We start from the raw sequence: 13,923 nt of genomic DNA on the forward strand, positions 1-13,923 counted from the left end.
ATTTAGGGGTAAATTACAGCTAAATAACAGCATGGAAAACTGAGATCCATGACTGGTGGCTATAAACAAACTTTATGGGACCACGGGAAATTTGGCCACACTCTTGATAAGAGGTCATCTGGGTAACTAAAATCATGTGAGATTATGGATGTTGCTGCCCAAGAGAGTGCAGGACTAGAGCAGTTCAAGCTGTAGTAACATACTCTTTGAACTCTTAAGAGGATTCTCCACATAACAGACAGGAAAACAATGAAAAAAATGAAATTGGAGAAGTTCAGACAAAAAACCTCATATCAAAACACAGATTGAGACCCACACTTTGCAAGTGACTCTTAGTTTTATAATGGAGTATTTCAGACCTACCAATCTGAAAGTATCTAGACATTAATGTGTCCATAATCTGAATCCATATATAAATTTTGCAGATTGAACTTTGAACTCCTTCTTAAAGAAAATACAGATTTGGATACAGATTCTACCCTTAATAGTTTCTCAAGGTTGAAAGTGATCTTCTTCACAGTTTTTCCTTTTTTATGGATCCTTTAGGTGACTGTGGAGTCCAGTCCTTGAGCCACAGGCTTGTTCGCAGACATGATGGTAGAACGGAAGACAAGTTTGGTCCACAATTAATGCATGATAGTTGTCTTTCTTTTCTGGTATTTTTCTTCAACCAGGGAAAAGCTGATTTCCTCAAAATGGATGTTCCTTCTCTGAGGATTCTTTGCCAGTTATCCCTAACCTTGGTTGCTATCTTCCAGAGGGAACAGTCAGTGCCACATCTCATGATGTTTATCATGAGGGTATCTTTAAATTTTTCTTTTGGCTACCCATTTTTCTTTCCCCTTTGGTAAATTGGGCACACAGCAGTTGTTTTGGTAAGCCCACATCAGGTATGTGCACACATTGCCCTCTCCACCTAAGCTGGTGCTGAATATTTGGGGTGTCAGCATTAAAGATACTGGCTTCTGTGAGGACACTGAGATTACTGTGGCAATCTTCCCACTTGTTGAGGATCTTCCCAAGAAAGTGATGGTGCCGGCATTCCAGAATTTTAGGTGTTTTCTATAGGTTACTCAAGTCTCACAGTCCAAAAGTCTAGGATATGCTCTAATGTTGTGATTATTGGTGAAAGAGTCTACCAAAAGGCAAGGCTGGGACAGCAGATTCTGTGCTGAATCTCACATCTATGTTTGCACTCTATAGGAGATGGCCGCCCAGGTAGCCGAAGTATCCTACATTTTCAAGTTCTTCTTTGTCAATGTAGATGTGCCTGGTGAAGAACTTTTATTCTGATGGTGTTCAGACTTAGCCCTAGGCTTTTGTAAGCTTCAGAGAAGCAATTAAGGTATGTTTGAAGGTCCTCCTTTGAGTGGACAATTACAGCACAATCATCTATGTACTGAAAAGTGGTAGTTGTTGCCGGCATTACTTTATTTCTGGCACAGAGATGAGAAAGGTTAAAGCAGTTATCAGTACTATAATGAATATTAATGCCCTGTTGTGGATGGTCTTGTATTAATGTTTTCATAGTTTCTAAGAAAATGGAGAGAAGGGTGGTGGCCAGTACCCAGGCTTGTTTACACTAGTTTGGATGACAAAAGCCTCAGAGGTATATCCACTGCACAGGATAGAGGGAGTCATCTGGTCTTGGAGAAGTCTTAGAATGGTGATAAATTTGCTCAGGCAGTCAAACTTTGACATGATTTTCCACACAACCTTACAACTGACAGAGTCAAAGACTTTGGTCATATTGATAAAGGCTATATAAAATGGCTAATGGTGTTCTTGACTTTTTCCCCTGATCTGCCTGGATGCATAAATCATGTCAGTGGTGCCTCATGATGGGCTGAAGACATGTTCAACTCTCGAAGTACTGCTTCTGCGTGATGGAGGAAGCAATTCAGTAGGATTCTAGCAAGAATCCTCCAAGCAAGGGATAGGAAGGCATTGCCACGATAGTTGCCACAGTCAACCCTGTCTGCCTTTTTAAAAACAGTGATGATGTTATCATTACGTAAGTTAGCAGGAATTTCTTCAGTGCACCAGATATTAAGGAACAGCAAATGCTGGAAGATGCCTCTTGCTTGGCTCCCAAAAAGGGGAGCCCAAGAGACCGAGCAGGACTGGCAGACAGGCCACACCTGGCTGTGAGTAGCCCGACCAGATCTTGTAGGAGCTTCCCGACCTGCCACTTTCCTGTTACCCTGAGGACACTGAAGCACCAGTGCTCCATGACAACCCATCCTGGAACTAGCTACCAACAGAGACGGAGATTGGAAGTAGCCTAGGACAGCCGACCTTGGGGGGCTGCAGCACTGCCCAAGAAGATGTCAATGTGTTGTGGTCTGGATCCTCACTGACCAGCAGCTAGTGATGGCTGCTCTTAGGGCCCCAGGCTGGGTGCAGTGGAGTCACTGGGCCTGTGCCCCAGCTCCAATGATCCCTCATGGGTTGGCACTTTCCTCCCTCTCTGGACCTATACCAGACTGTTAATTTCCTCAGCCCAGCTAAAAGGAGCTGAGCCCCTCTTGATTATTGGCCTTGCCCTGATCTAGGGCTGGCTTAAGTACTTACTGCTGTTTGCTGAAAGGAGCTGAGCCCTGTATTGGCTGTTGCCCTACCCTGAACCAGGGCAGGGTTCTCTACTGTTTGTTTGCTCAGCCCTGTGGAGAGGAACCTGAGCCCTATAATGACTGCTGCTCTGCTCTGAACCTGGGCTGGCTGATGTACTGCTCATTTGCTCTGACTCTGCTGAAGGGAACTGAGCCCTGAAACTGATGTCTTGCTCTGAACAAGGAGCACCCAAAGACTGACTGCAGTGCGATGCTGGGGCCTTCCCCTGCCCCAGAGGGGAAAAATCCCAGCAAACACCTTTACAGATCCCTAAGAGGATTATGTTATCTCTTTGTGGAATAGTTGGCAAAATTTTACCAAGATCGGCGTGGAAGGATTCTTCAGCATCAAGTGTCTGTGCATGTGCACTGATCATATTAGCAAATAACTTATTGACCAATTGGATGCAGAGGGCCATCAGGCATTTGTTGATGCTGACAGGTAGCTCAGTCAGGTAGCTGACTAGAAAGCTCTCTATTGCAAAGACAACAATATGCGTTCCCTTGTGTGCTGGTTTCCTCTCCTAAAGAAAGTGTAGACACCACCCACTTCCCTCCGGCTGCCTTCATCTGCAAATCATGTTTTGCTGAGAGCAATGAGGTTGCTGTTGTACCTCCAGAGTTCTCAGGCAACAACTGCTGTTCTGCATCTGGGTCTTTCGGATTCATCTTGTAGGGCAGAGACATTCCAAATTGCAGGAAACATTTGTGGGTTTTGATTGCATTGAGAGTTATCCCCCTTAATGTGTCTATCACCTCTAACAGTGGGCTAGCCAATGCTTGGGACACCTTTTGTAGCCCCTTCCCTGTGTGGGTGAGCAGAGAAATTCGTAACAAGGCCTGGTCAGTTATGCCCTCTGCTGCTCAAAATGCACCCCCACCCCAATGCCATTCCAGGGGCATATGATGATTATCTTGTGATAACTACCTATGCGTGTGTCTGTGACTAGGGTCTCCTGGTGATCACTTCACCTGTCCCAATCATTATTTGCCCATCACCACAGGACCTTATTGTTAGAAGTGGGAAAAAAGTTCTTCCTTGAAAGAGGCCTGCATGTGAATAGTTTACTATGTGGAAGCTGTTGTGCACCAGCAGCTTCGCCGCTCTTGGCAGAAGAGGCACTTGTGTCTGGTGATAAGGAGGCCCAAGACAACCAGGATTTTTCCTATGTTGCAACCTGCATCCAAGCTGATGGACTGCAGTTCATCTGGTACGTGACCTTTGATCTAACTGCCACGAGTGACCCTATAAGAGTACAAAACTGTAGGCAGCATTTCTCTTAAGCTGCTTAGTAGACACGGATTTGTCTGCAACATCAAGGTGGCAGCCCAAGGAGAAGTACAGGTTCTCTAATGCCTGGCTGAGAGTGTGTTGTCAAAGTTTGTCGAGACTAATAAATGTGCCCTAAAATGAAATAACTCATAGTCAAATTAAATTAAAAATGTAATAAGATTATTCTGCCCTATTTCAGAACTATTTGGAAATGGATTAGATTTCAGTTCAATAGGTGACACAGCACAAATGGCTTCTTTGATAACAGAACTTTAAAAAAATTGACATTTACTTACCGTAACAGGAAGGATAATAAAGCATTAGCTGCAACCATCAATAACAGACTTGACCATTTCACCGAACTTGCATACTAAATATGCTGGCAACAGAGACACTAACCTTAAAAAAAAAAAAAAAAAAAAAAAGAAAACAAAAAAAAAACCAAAGCAAAACAGAGAAAGAAAGAAAGAAGGCTCAGGAATGAAAATGGAACCCACAATTCCTGCTGAAGAGACTGCTACCTGACAGAATGAGTCCAACAGCCCCTCCAGTGAGGATACACTCAAAATACTTTTAAGTAGTTCAGTGCAATGTCACTTTTAACATCTACATCTTTTTTCAGCCAACAAATAACTAGTAGCTAGTTCTTGGAATTGAACAGAAGACCAAATTACTTGCATCTAACAAAAAGAATGTTAGTCAGTAATCTATTGTGTGTTAGGGGAAATTAAATCCCCTCAGTAAACACAAAAGAAAACAATCTTCAACTAGTGGTCAGTTCAAGAATTAAAGCTTTAGTTAAAAACCTTCTTCAGGGATGATATGAGACAGTGGAAAGAATCCCCTCAGGAATGGAGAACCATCACAAACTTCACCACCTTCCACTCCAAGTGCAAGGCAAATTTGTGTGACCTTGCCTTCTGTAACACACATAGCAACAGGTGTGTTTGAAGACGAAACAAGATGCTCCACTGTGCATATTTATTTCCTCTGGGAAGAAAAGAGAATAAACAACAAGTGACAGATGTCATGTTGTTGAATGTCCTACTGGAAGACACTCATCTGAGTCCAGTGTCAGAACCCAGAAAAGGGCAGTCCATTTGTACCCAGAAAAGCATCTAAGTACATGCTTAACTTTAGGCACCCACAACTTTGATAGGTTTAAATACTTTTTTGAATCAGGGCCTAAAACAGCCCCAGTTTCATCTTTAATGCAGCTAGCTCAATAAAACCTTGCAGAAAAGAGGACTGTTAAATACCCTAACTTATAGCTGCATTCCTTTAGAAAGCCTTTTCATACTTACATAATCATCACCTCATAATTGCTCATTATCAATCATCAAAGTATTTTTAAAGGGAAAATCTACATTATAGTTTTACAATTATGTGCCTCAAGCAAAAGTTAATGTTCTAATTAAGTAGCTGTACATAACTTATGTAATGACTGGTTATTGAGATTATCAACCACACATAACAGTTTTAAAAATAAATAGCATATTTAAAAAATGTTTAGTGAATCTGGATCAACTCACTTGCGAAATTGGTTATTTCCTGACTATTAATGACTGATGGTTCCCAACTCACTAGGTCGGACATGCTCTGATACTCTTACAATTATATGTTGATTGCTTGTATTTCTTTGTTATACTTTTTAATATAATTAAAATATCATTTAATATCATAGCATTAAACAGGGCTTGAAATCAAATCTATCAGGTAACAAGGCCAGCTTTGAGTCACTTAATTTAAAATAATTACAGAAAACTACAATGACAGAGAATATCAGCAGTTTTTTGAAGGCAGAAATCTGTCCAAAGCAAATACAAATGGAGAAAAGGTTGGCAGTCATCTAAAGGTTAAACAGAGTTCCATGTACCTATGTAATGCAACATTTACACAGAGTGCAGAGCTGGGTAATATACTAATTATCCAGAAGGGTAAGGATTTGCATTTTATTTCCTTGTACTGCTTCAATAATGCACTGTTCCTTTGGCTTCTAAGTTAGGTTAACATGTAGTCTAAAAGCTATTGCATCTCCTCTCTTTCCCGTTAAAAAATTTATAAGAACTATATTGCACTTGCTATCAGTGTGCCTTCTCATCTAGAGATAGATGGCATGAAGCTGAGAAAATGGGCTTCATATATTGAAACTTGTCTTCATTTCTTCCCTCTTTCTTTTTAAAGCTTCCTCCCCCTGCACCTCCAAGAAGCACTTATTTGCGGACATCAGGGGCCTGTCTGTGGGAGGTGTTTGACACCTGCAGCTCCCAACGCTTTTAATGGAAGTTGTGAAAGCTCACTAGCTCTGAAAAATCAAGCCTTAATATAAACAAATAAAAGATAATGTTGCTTCCACTGCTGTTTCCTGTAGGTGTAAGATCTCTGCCAATGCAGACAGGAATAGGACTAATGTGTTATAAGTGGTGTCCTTACTGTGGCCTTACTGTTACTATTTATAAAGATTGTCTCCGAACTGCTGCTTACAGAAATGCAGATTCGCAGGATACATGGCAGCAGCAGTTCTAGCATGACAGGAGTAGCTGTGTTGTGTCAGAATATATCTATTGAGTTGCTCCAGCTTTTGAAGAATATAATGCAGTTGCATTCTTCTCACTAGATTAGAGGTATTCATGAGGCTATGAATTGAGAAACATCTTATTTTTCCAATTAATCACTCTTCAATTAATGACCCCATGAATGCATACGTCTTTATATTGTAAATATGACTCGTTATAAAAAGAACAAAAATATCTCTATGCCTATACCTCCTACCAAACATTATATATTAGCTTTTAAAATGGACTGGTTTGCAGGCTAAAAGGAAATAGGAGCACGGTGCATGTGCCTTGTTATGACTTGATACAATAGTATTGTAACATTTTTTTCTGTGAGATTTATTTTGCATCATAAGAAACCTGCACCAACATATAACTAATTTACAGTCAGCCCAACTGATTTCCTCTTTAAAATGACTTCACTAGTTGCAGTGAGTAATTTTTTCATGTAAGGGGACATCTCTTCTCTTTACCTTCTCCATTGTGCTTCATTCAATGAAGCCGTTGTTGTTTGTACTGACCACTAGAGAGAAAGAGACATTTAAGCCCTGGAGGCCACACAAATGTAAGTATTTTGCAAATGTGAGAACTCCCCAGTGGCAATTTTGAACTGCAACATCCTACTCAAACATGCAACCTGAGTCTCTGCTCAGTCACAATGTGTTAGATGTGATTCCATGACAGTCAATGGAAGCACAGTGACAACCAACTGGCGTAGATGAGAGTGACACAACATCTATTCATTACTCTAGAGAGTGATTCATCCCTTCTTAGCTCACAAACTAAACAGAGCAGGCTGGTTCCATACCTGGGATAGACTATTCCAAGAAAAACCCACGTTCTCTAGGAAGTAGTGTTTGGGATTGATAGGATGTGACTTTTTTGTTTTGACTTTGTTCTCAGCAGGGTGTTTGTGCAGGCTGTATAGAAATAATTGGTCAATTTGCATTATGGCATAAAGTTAACAATGGGGCACTCCAAAATAAGGTGCAAGGGCCAGTGTTATATAATATATTCATTTGTGAGCTAGAATGAGTAAGGGGGAGAGTTTGAATAATGAGCTGTATACAGATATCACAGAATTACTCAGGATTGCCAAGACCCAAGGAAGACTATAAAGAACTCCAGAGGAGATTATCATCAAGGCATAGGCCAATGGATGTGACAATGACATGTAATAATAATTGTTTTCACATGCAAGGTAATAAGCATTGATAAGAATACTCTGAACTGTATGTATGAAATCTTCACCATCAACAGCAAGAAGTATGGGCTCAGCGCCCATTGGTGTCCAATGCCTCCCTCACTATTTCCTTCCATGTTTCCCTGTCAGTCTGGAGTGGCTTAGTTTCTATAGACTAGCTCTGCACCAGTCTACTATATCATGTACCCATTCTCTGTGTCATCTGCCTCTCCTATTTGAATAGTCCATTATGTCGAATACCAGGGTCTTGATTTTTTGTTCCTTGTTCATTCTCCAGATGTGCCCGAATAACTGTAGCTTCCGTTGTTTAACCTTCTGCAGGAGGTTCTCTTTTGGCTGCGTCTTCCTATGTATTTCCTCATTGGTGACCTTCTGCATCCATCCTATTCTCAGGATCTTTCTATAACAACTCCTCTTGAATACTAATATCCTTCTCTTTGAATCTTTCATTATCACCTATGTCTCACATCTGTACAACATGCTGCTGAATATACACGTTTTCAAGATGCTCAGCTTCATTCCTAAGCTAACTGCTTTGCTTTTCCAGATCTTACCTATTGCGTTCAAACTCACTCTTGCTTTCTCTGTTCTAATCACTATTTCCTTCTTACACCCCAGATCATACGTTAGGTTGCTCCCCGGATATGTGAACTTCTCTGCATTCTCTAGTTCGATGCCATCTACACTGATCTTTCTTTCTATTTCCTTATCTCCAAATACCATTGTTTTTGCTTCATCAATGTTCATAATCACTCTGTACTGCTTACCTTCCTCATTTAGCACCCGCACTGTTCTTGCTAGCTTCTCGTCCTCTTCTTCAATGATAACTGTATCATACATGAGCCTCAAGTTGTTGATTCTCATCCTGTGCACAGATATCCCTTCTACCTCTTCCTTGATCTTGTCCGTCACTCTGTCTAGGTGTGTGATGAATATACTCAGCAACATCAGATCTCCTGTCTCGTACCTCTACTTGTTCTAAACCAACTTCCCAACTCTCTGCATGTTCTCATCTGCATGTTGATATCCTTCAACAACCGTGTCAGTCTGCTATCTACTCCATATGACTCCAACACAGCCCAAGTCTCTTTCTGATCTATACTGTCAAATGCCTTCTGAAAATCAACGAAGCAATTTTGATGTTCTTGTTCTTTCGTCCAGCTTTCGACGCTATCAATCTGAGTGCCAATATCTGCTGTATGGTACTTCTATCTTTCCTGAATCCTGCTTGTTCATCTGCTTGATGTTTTTCTGTCTGAGATCTCAGTCTCTCCATCAATATCATCATCACTGCCTTTCCTAGACAACTTGTAAGGGCAATCATTCTATATATCTGTATATCATTCACCATTCACTCCTTGGAAATATCAGCACTGCTGTACTATGTTACCAATTTTCTTCTTATCCAGATCATATCTATCATGTTCTTGGACTTCCCATCATTCATTTGCCATGTCAACTTTCTACAGTCCTTTTGTTGGAATCTTGTGTTGCGGATCACCATCTCATGCTCCGTAGCAAACTATGTATGAAATGCTAGGTTCTAAATTAAATCTTTATTTGGAACATCAAATCCATGAACTCCAAACTTTGTGAGAGTTTGGCTCCAGAGCTCTCTTTTAAACCCTCAAGCTGTGTACCAAAAATCAACTTTGCAGCCTTTGATTCCCGTGCCTGTCTTCATGGCAGAAGGTCTATGGGAGCACTCCTCCCATCAACCTTCCTTAATACCACACCGCCCGAAAGAAGTTCTGGGGTTAACATTTACCCTAGAATGTAGGCATTTGATCTTCCACGGCGAGTATAGACCCAGCCTTAGATTTCAGATTCAGGTTTTTCCTTCAGCTCCATACAAAACATGTTTTATTTTAGAGCTACAGGTGGCTTCTAGAGTTAGGGTCCACCCAGAGGTTCTCTTCAGGCATTACGCTGTTGGATTTTTCACTTGCATGAGATGCAAATTCCATGTCAGGTCTTAAAATTTGAATATAAAAGTCCCAGCATTACTTAAAATGAAATAAAATGAAAAAAAAAGAGAAAAATTATCTGTGAATAATGGCCTCTGAAAAGAGGGTTTTTCCTCTATTGGAAATATGCCCGCGATGTAATTGACCTTAAAAACCAAAAAGCAAACAGACCTCTAATAACAGATTCCCCGAATTTCCTTTTGCATGCCTAGGCTCTGTAGCTTGGATGTTCAATTCATAGTCATAAAGGTAGCGTACTTTCAAACCTCCATACATGTAATGTCAAGTTGCATCGTGTCAGATGAGAAGTGATATAATGGGGCATGACACCGTGTAGCCCAGTGATGTACACTGCCTTACAAACTGAGGAAAAAAGATCAAAGGGACGTACAACCACACCCACCACCACCATACACTGACAGTTCCAAGCGGTACCGCACCATTGATTTTTTAAGCAGGGTGCTGACATGAATGGAGAAATCAGCCTAATAATGAATGGCATGAGATGGACTTCTGCCTTAGGTGCAGATGAATATTTCATCTTGTGTGTACACATTATTTCAGACACTGAGAGAGACAGAGAGAGGGAAGGACGGAGGGAGAAAGAGAAAGAAAGAAGCACTTTACATTCATAACGTAACATGTACCATGTGATATTAATGTAGTTTACGAATACACCTTCACTGTAGCCCAGTACAGAAAGACTGTAAAGACCAGACTATTCAAGCATTAGTAATAGCAAATAGTGCCTCAATTACATTGACTGAAATCAGGCTACTTGCTGAGTAAATAGTGCCCAACATTTGCAAGGGGCAAAGTCTGACCCTAAATGAGTTGATTAATTGTTTCTAACTGGTATCAGCATATTTTGCCACCCTGACTGGGAATGAAAGGGTTACAAGCCCATCACCAGTGCATCAGACAGTGTCTTTTATGACAGCTGTCCCTTCAGGTAGTCAAAACCTAATACAGATCTTGCAACCAGTTAGCAGATTGCTAGAAGCTGATATCTCTCTGCTCATTTTTTCTCTGAAATATTAAACACTGTAGTGACAGCTGTGGATGTTTAATTTTCTAATTACCCCTCTCCACTAAAAACCCATCAGCCCCTGCCAGGCATGAGCCAAAAAAGGAGACAGACTATCTTTCCAAAACCTGTATTTTCACTTGAAATGCCTGTAGTAGAGAAGCTTCATAAATGCTCAGATGCTGACACCTCTACAGATTTAGCAGCACCAATAAATTATTCTGACAATCTCTCATCACCATATGCATTGTTACCTCACTCAGTGAGGAATATAGATTAGAAATGTTTCTATCATCTTGCCAGATTAGGAATGCATGATTTTCTCACTGAAGCAAGGTTAACAGAGTTGTAGATGGCATGTCTCCAGGCACCTTAATCTGGAGAGTATAGTTATCCATGTGCTCTGGTTAGACCAGTGAAAATATATTTCATCAGATGGGTGCCCAGAAACCTCCAAATTAAGAAACCCATCCAGCTCCGGTGGGAATGATCATTTATGTCAATGGGAATAGGCTAACCCCTTGGAAAGTGAGGGGAAGAAAATCCCTTCTATGATACAACTGTGTTATTTTACCACAATGTGAACTAACTGTTGTGAAAGAGTTAAGAATTGTACATATCCCCTAGTATCAGAGTATCAAAAACAACAAGAAGTCCTGTGGCACCTTACAGACTGACATATTTTGGAGCATAAGCTTTCATGGGCAAAGACCCACTTATGCTCCAAAATATCTGTTAGTCTATAACATCCCCTAGATATTTTTGTTTTAAGTTATTAAAATTATATTTATTTAAAGAATCCATGGTCCATAAATTTGTTTGTTTTCAAATTTCACTTTAAAAACAATAAGAGTTGCTTGTGTTAAACATAGTTTAACAGGGTATTTTGGCGACTTTCTCTTTCCCCAAAATCTCTGTGTATTAGGTCAATTGGTCCTTTGCTGATTATGCTGATGTGGGTACCTTCATCTGTCAGAGGAGGCTGTTAGAGAGTAACATTATCACTGAAATAAGTGTGTGTACCCTATCATCCAGGAATGACAATCAAGAACCAGGCTTCATTATTCTAGATTCTATACAGAGAAAGATAACAGTCCCTACTCTGAGAGAACTTACACAGTCTGGGTGCTGTACAGGACAGGTGAACAAAACAAAGGCCAATGGGGAGGCTGAGGTAACAAAATCAGAGTTTAGCAGAAAATGGAAATCTCACCTTGAAAATTGCCTAACCAAGTAAGTTGTGTCCACAGGCCCTGAGTGTTCTATTCCTTATTGCTTCCAGCTCAGGAATTCAGCAGCTAAACTTGGATTCCTTGTATGACAGGAACAATGAGAAGTCCTGTGGCACCTCATAAACTAAAAGATTTTTTGGAGCATAAGCTTTCATGGGCAAAGACCAACTTCATTAGATGCATCAGACCCACATCTGACAAAGTGGGTCTTTGCCCATGAAAGCTTATGCTACAAAATAATCTTAGTTTATAAGGTGTCACAGGACTTGGTTTTTTTGCGGATATGGACTAACATGGCTACCCCTCTGATACATGTATGACAGGACAATGTCCCACCTGTAGATTTTCATATCTACCAAGAGTAAGGCTGTGGCCACACTGGCCCCTCCTTTTGGAGGGGCTATGGCAATGTGGCACTTTGGAATATGCTAATGAGGTGCTGTCATGAATATGCATCACCTCATTAGCATAAGGACTGCTGGTTTCAAAACACATGCTGCCCATGTAGCCAGGGGCCTTTCAAAATGTCCTCCTGATTTCGAAAGCCCCATCTTCCCATTTGGTTTTGTGATGAAGGCGCTTTTGAAATCGGGGGCGGGGGTCATTTCAAAAGTCTGGTGAAATTTCTCTGACTCGTTTGTCGGTACAGCTACAGCAGCAGTTTCAAAGCATGCATGATGTCATTATGCTAATAAGGCACTGCATGTTCATGGCAGCACCTCATTAGCATATTCCAAAATGCCACATTACCATAGCCCCTCTGAAAGGAGGGGCTAATGTTGCCACAGCCTGTTTCTACATTCAAATAGATCTAATACATCTTAATGCCCTCTGTGATGATTACACCTGTTTGCTATACAACTGGTGGTGTTTTCTGTGGGACAGCACCCCACTATCGTGGGACTACTTCATGTGCTTGAAGTTTAACACAAGTGCAAGTATTTGCAGGACTGGTATCTCAGGGTGGAAGTGGGAACTGAGTGAAGAACCAGAACTCAAGAAGTACTGAGTTTTAATCCTAATACTGGTAGACTCTTTAGCCTGTGTCAAACAACAGCCTCCTTTCAAACAGGGCCAATGATTTTGGATGCCTCAATATTTTGGGATACTGTGGCTCCCTTTGAAATATTTGGCCTTAGCCTCTCTGTGTCTTAGCTCCTCCACCTGATAAATGAAGATAATATTTAAGGCATCACAATGGTCCATTGTTTAGGCTTGGTGAAGCTTTTTGAAGTTTAAGTTTGCCTGTATGTTGCTCACTTGTTGGAATTGCTTTGTCCCCTTCTCTCCCCAGCCACTTAAAATTTAATTTTCTGGTACTTTCATGATGAAGTTCTGTACAAGCCCCTGAAAGTCATTTCATGGTTAAAAAAAAAAAAGAAGAAAACAACATTAAATTCACATACAGCCAGGAGGTGAGCAGGGTTCCCAAAGCCCATATGTTGTAAAGCAGATTTCTTACATAAATAGGTCATGTAACCTGCTGCCTCATGGCATGAGATGTGCTTGCCTCTTATTTATTTAAGTAGGTGGTTGGGGAAGGGGGGTAAGAATCCCAGAAGGATGTCTGTTAATCTTCTGCTCTGTCAGGTGGTGTTCACCCTGGGGTAATGTGACCAGATGTCCCAATATTAGTAGTTGTGTTTTATATAAGCAATTAAAACCCCACACCACCTCAGGGGGAACAAAAAGTGTCCTGATTTTTCATACTATCTATCTAGTCTCTGTATTGGGGAAAAGTGAGAAAAATAGTCTGATTTTCAAATGCAACCTGTATTACAAACCACATGGAGTTATATTAAGTCAGATACAATAATATCACCTTCTGCAAACTCAGGGAAATAGACATGTTGGTGTTGGGGAGGAAGAGGCCAACACTAGACATAAAAATAAAATGATTGTGGAGTAGTTTTGTACCTTGACTGTATTTTTCCACTTTCAATAGAGGGAGCTAAACTAGCATTTGTCCCAAGCTTATGGACTGCATTAATAAATAAAATAAATACTTCTTTGAGGGGGGGTGCTAAAGTTTTGCTAAGGCCCCTGATTATCC

General features: G+C 40.8%; 1 long non-coding RNA gene across 2 annotated transcripts in view; it reads right to left on the reverse strand.

Moving 5' to 3' along the window:
• The window catches only part of LOC142013376 (uncharacterized), a 68,827-nt gene that overhangs the window by 2,701 nt on the left and 52,203 nt on the right, over window positions 1-13,923 (reverse strand). For both annotated transcript variants that reach the window (XR_012645622.1, XR_012645625.1), the window contains one exon: window positions 4,182-4,284. This is a non-coding gene — a long non-coding RNA (uncharacterized LOC142013376). The remainder of the gene's footprint in view (window positions 1-4,181; window positions 4,285-13,923) is intronic.

This window comes from Carettochelys insculpta, chromosome 1, assembly GCF_033958435.1.
Source record: "Carettochelys insculpta isolate YL-2023 chromosome 1, ASM3395843v1, whole genome shotgun sequence".
In the NCBI taxonomy this organism is placed as follows: domain Eukaryota; kingdom Metazoa; phylum Chordata; order Testudines; family Carettochelyidae; genus Carettochelys; species Carettochelys insculpta.